The sequence below is a fragment of the Sarcophilus harrisii genome, chromosome 1 (assembly GCF_902635505.1).
Source record: "Sarcophilus harrisii chromosome 1, mSarHar1.11, whole genome shotgun sequence".
NCBI classification, from domain to species: domain Eukaryota; kingdom Metazoa; phylum Chordata; class Mammalia; order Dasyuromorphia; family Dasyuridae; genus Sarcophilus; species Sarcophilus harrisii.
The window spans coordinates 430,928,662-430,934,661 of NC_045426.1; positions in this window are offsets into that span (position 1 = coordinate 430,928,662).

Below are 6,000 nucleotides of genomic sequence, written 5' to 3' on the forward strand. Positions count from 1 at the left end.
ATATCACAGGAAGCCAATATGCTTGTTGGATTAGTTCAAGTTTGCACATCCTTCATGATCTCCAATGCCATTTACCAATCATGAAGGAGAGTGTAAGAGATGAGGTCAGGATTTTGCCAGTGGGGGTATTTTCCAACAGTATTGACTAATTCCCAGAAATCTCTCCCTTGGTTTTCAAAGGGCACAGTGAAAGAGAAGATTCAATTAAAAATGTTTTTTGTTTTGAGAATTTTATTTACGGCACAGTATTTATGGTTCTGTAGATTTCATATTATAAAAGTGAAAACTGTTTAAAATAAATATTTTGGGTTGGATTTTTTTTGAGGGGTATGCTAGCACAAAAAAAGCCACACAATTCTAGGGAATTATTAGTGAGAAAAATGGTTTTGCATTTTACTATTTTTATTTTGTGTACTGTATTTTATGGATTATTTCCTGGTCATTGTTAGGAAAGGGACATATTATCAGAATTAATGTTTTGTGATGAATAATTATATACAGAAAGTGAATTTCCAGTAATGTCTAGTAAAATACTACAGTTTTTGGTGGCCAGGAACCTAATGACTTATTTCTCATAAGTTCACCATATTAGTATTGATGATTGTAATTTTCTCCCAGTTTTTAGGATGTTACTTCCATGAAAGTTGAGGATTGACTGCACATTGATCATATCTTGAAACTCAGGTCCAAATCTACTTTCTGTTTTCATGCATAATACTCCATGTCCTATCTCCATGCCTTTGCCCTGGCTATTCACCCTGTTGAAATTCCATTCTTCCTTCAAGATTCAGCTCAAAGAGCCACCTTCTGAAAGAGGTCTTTCCTATTTTTGTCTTCTTCTCTAAAATCACCTTGCATGGTCTCTCCTTCATATGTATCTTTTATCTAGTTGTTCCTTGACATGGATTAGAAGAATAGGATTTCCTAGGAATAATGCTAGTCCCACCCCAAATTTTTATTTTTAGTAAATCTGATCATTTTATTTAACACAAAAACCAAATAAAACAATGCATCACACCTATAAAAAAATATTGTAGGGCTGAAGGGAGTTTATCTGGGAGGAGAAAGGCTGATTGCATCTGTTACTAAGACTCTAGGGTTGATAAGTACCAATTACACACTAGTCAGAACCACCTGTGTCACTCTTTAGCTTCCAAAGTGTTCTGGGGCTGTCATGGCATATAGAATGCCTAAGCCTCTTCAGCCACTGGCCCATACACTGCTTTGGCCAAACTGCTTAATGTTTGTGAGAAAGACCACTCAATCACCAACCACTTTTTAAACAAGTCTGGGTCTAGGATTTCTGCAAGGCCAAAGCTGGTTCCTATGTTCCCACCCTGAGGACCAAGTTTTTGTCTTATAGAAACCATGAATGTAGCCTTGTTTCCACAGAGCCAAGCTTGTTTAAAAAGTGGGTAATTACTAAGTGGTCTTTCAAGCAGACTTCAAGGTGCCTGGGGTGGTATACATCGGGTATCTGGTAGCCTTGTAAAAATGCTAGATAAATGTAAAACTATTTTGGCATAGTAGAAAACTCACAGGTCTGAGAGTCAGTCAATTTGTGTTCTGGTCTAAATTTTACCATTGTTTTCCTGCATGACTTTGAAAAGTTATTTAACTCTGGGAAGTTCAACTCTAGTTTCTGTTTCCTTATCTGCAACATGAAACTAATTTGACTAAATAAGCTTTAAAGAATCCTCCAGCATTAATGATCTGTGTTGAGATTGAGCAATTTGCTTTTTCTGAAAGGCATAATTTGAACTTGGGGTGCAGGGGATTTACAACAATGAACTATGAAATTTGGAAGGTCTACTCTTGTAGATACAACAAAGACTTTGTTTCTTCACCATATTTTTATTTAAGTATTTACTCAGGTGGCAGTTTCATGAACAGCTAATAAATATAGTTTCATAGGCCCATGGGTATGATGAGCTGTATGATTGAGATGTACCACTGAGTTCTCTAACCAATGATGAACATATGGATTTACTCACTTGTAAATGTGCTTATACAGTTTTGGTTCTAACTTCTGAACTCTTAGAACATAAAAAGAAAATAACAACTTGAAATTGTATTTCTATGTGCTGATGGACTGAAATAATTTAGAGGGACTAATTAATTAAGACTCATTAAATAAAATATTGGCATTGTCTTTGAAATGTTTTCATATCAATGTTTCTTATTCAAGCAGTTGGTTGCTAGTACAGAACAAAACAACTTCCAAGTTTGTATATTAATTAGAATAAGTTTTTAAATATGGATACCTCCTACTGATAAAATAATATCCATTTGTAGAAATAAGGTTTCAGAATATCTTTAAAATACATAAACACACTCCTGCAGTCCTTCTCATGAAACTGAGAAAAGGGCATCTACCACCTTTGGATATATAGTTGCTACAAAATCTCCATGGATAGTCCCAGAAGCTACTGAAATGTGTGAAATTGGAACTCACAGTATCATTCTGTTTATGACAATGTATGATGTGTAGAACTTCTGACATTCCTGGGTCTCCCATACCCTTTGGCTTTACACGGATCTTTCTTTATATCACCATTAAATATGAAAAAAAGCAAATTCTAGCGTTTACCATGAATATTCACATAATATAGAGATTACTTTTTTATAAAAAGAAATTTTAAAGGCTTTTTAGATACATAATATTCCAGCACCATAATACTGCTAAATGTTTATCAGAACAGAGTCCAAAAAAAAAAAATAGTGTCTTAATTCTGTGTCTCATTCAACTAGCAGTTTTATTCTTGGTATATTTTTTGAAAAGATACCCACATAATATGTTCAGACTCTGTTTTGTTTCTTCTTTTGGATTTTTTTTACAACTTCATAGAATGGACATCAGTTCTTTGCTCATCTTTCCTTAAGTTATTGTTGCAGATTTTTTTTTTTACTTCAATGTAAAAAAGGTCTCATCTCTAAACAATTACTCCTTCAATCCTCTTTTCCAAGTTTCAGATATACTATACCACATCCTTTCACCACCTTACTTTTGAAATATTTCAAAAGGATTATATAGCTCTCCACCAAATATACATTGTATTCTTTGTTGACTTTTTCTTCCCTTGAGATATGTTTACCCCAGGTTGGGAAAAATAACTATTTGTTAAATTAAGTGGTTGCTATGAGCTAGGTGTTTTTCACATATTATCTTACTCTATCCTCATAATCCTTAGAGGAAGGTGCTATTTTTTTTTCATTTTATGTTTGGGGGAACTAAAGTTATTTGATGAAGAGGAGTAGATACATCTCTGAACCTATATATAACAAAACAAATGAGTTTGGAATCATATATTAGGTCCAGTAGCTTTTCAGCTTCAGAAGCTTTCAAGCTCAAAAATGCCTTCTGGCAGCAGACTGAGTGTTATACTCCCCATTACCTTTACCAGCCATGTCTTCAGAGATTGGACTAGTAACAAATAATGCTTTCAACTAAATCCAACCAGGGGCTAAGAGTCACAATAAGGTCAAACTAGACATACTTGGATCAGGGAGAAGGAAGTTTTAGAACTCTTCAAGGATATCAGTTTTTGAACCCAACAGAGGTTCTTAACTTAAGAAGAATCTCATGAAGATTTCATAAGAAAAAAAGAATTTTGACTAATTTGGGGTTGTTAGTTTAACCTAGTTAGGTTAAATGCTCTGTAAGTTTGAGCCCATTATACCAGGGAATATGTGAGCACAAGTGGAGAATGAAGGGATTGAATATTGAAGGGATGCTTTTGTAACAGCTGTTTTTCCTATATCTTCTCAGTAAATAGCCCTTTAAAAATAATTTTTAAAAAGTTTATTTATGTATGCTGATTGATTGATACAAGGGAACATACGAGTTATAGGTATATAAATGACAATTACCCTTCAATCTGAGAGGAGAACAGTAATTAGTTGGCCTCTGAGGAACCAAATTACTAGTCCAAGTAGAAATTGAAAAAGTGAGTCCAGAGAAGAACTATATAAGAAATATGTGCTCTAACACTGGGATTTATTTGAAATTGAAGATAGAAGATAAATGTTTAAAAGACAGGAATTATACATTATTCATTTTTATATCCTCTTTGTAAATCCCTGGAACATGATAAACACTCAATAATTGCATAACTAAGTGAAAAATGTCAAAGTTAACAAAAAAGCCCCTCAGTCATATATGTTCTTTAAATTTCTGGGTTTATGCAAATACTGTCTAAAAGTGACAATCTAGGTAAAAAGAAACAAAGCCTAAGTCAGGTCATTAGTTCCAGGAAAAATAAAATGATTTTGAATTTAAAAAATAAAAAATTAGGACCATTAAGACCTTTTTTGCTCCTTTGCTCTATTTATTAGAGACTTCTTATGGTATATACCCCACCTCACCATATAGCCCTGCCTTCAGTCTTTATTAATTCAATTTTTCTTCTCCACTATATCTTGGAATTTTTAATGTCTCAAAATAAAAGTAAAAACCTAAATCATGCTTATACAATGTCATTCTTACTATAGGATATTGCCACAGTAAAGACTATGAGATTTTATAATAAGATATTTAATATATAAGCTAATATTAGATAACACTCTACAAAAATATCATTTTTCCCTCTAGTCAAATCCTGACTCACATAGCATACTTATTTTAACTCAATCTTTCTCAATTTGTTTCTTTATCTATAAAACAAGAAATAGGAGTAGATGCTCTTTAAAAACAGAACCACGTAAATATAATCATGGGACTATAGATTTAGAGGTGGAATATATGAGTGAGGGAGTAAGTCAGGTATAAAATGATTGGAAAGGTAAGAAGAGGATTGAAAAGGAGGTGCTATCAGCCACAAAATTCCAATATGTAACATCAACGAACTCTACTTACAATTTTCATCATTTCATCTTTAAATAAAAAACTTCCACAAAAAAAGAACTAAAAATGATTAATAGAGACTGACAGACAAAAGGATATGTGTGAGTGAGGACAGAAATATTATACAGTGTCTGAGCAAAAATATTAGGTCTCAATGTTAAAATGAGGTTACTAGAGTATCATGAAATAGTAGAAACTAGGGAATATATTGCATAAAGGATTTCTATTTTTAGGATAATACTTGATGAAATTACATGAAGGTCATGGTGTAGTAGATTTTCTATAAAATTCTCTAAGTGAAGTCGTCAGTGGCACTCATTACAAGAGAAAGTCCAATTCATTTTTCCAATTGATATAAGTCAAAGAAAAGAAACATAATAGAACTGTTTGTAGGTGTGAACAAAATGAAAGAAAGAGTGACACTGCTGTGGAAGCATACTATATAGAGTGCCCAACACAATGAATAAAATGGTTAAATAACATCCTAAAATGAAATGGATAAATGAAATCACAAAACTAAATATAGATATGATATCTATATAGATATAGATAGAGAGTTTCAATTACCCAGATATCTTCTGGGAACAAACCGCTCAAAGAGAAACTTCTGGTACAAAGGAAAAACTCTGACTGCAGTCAGAAGAATAGAGTTCAGATTCTGATTCTGTCATTACTTATCTGAATAAAGCTAGGCAAATCATATACTCTCTCATTTTGTTTTCTTATCTGTAAAATAAAAGATATGAACAAGATGCTTTTTAAAGTACCTTTGAGATCTAAACTTACAATGTGATACAACAGTATAAAATGCTGTTTAGTCACTATAAGATTGAGGTCAACCTAATAATAGGAAATATCATAGGAATCAATGGAAAGTGTTATACTTGAGTTCCAGAAATCATCTTTGCAAGTAAAAATTAAGGAGGGTGTGTTTAGAATTAGTTTGTTTGAAAAAATTCTGGCAGGTTTAGTTATACTCAAGCTCAATATGAGTTGTTGGTGATATATGGCAACCAAAAGAAAGAAAATATAGAAGGAAAGGAGAAAAAAGAAGAAAGGAGGAAAGGGGAAGGAAGGAAGGAAGGAAGGAAGGAAGGAAGGAAGGAAGGAAGGAAGGAAGGAAGGAAGGAAGGAGGGAAGGAGGGAAGGAGGGAAGG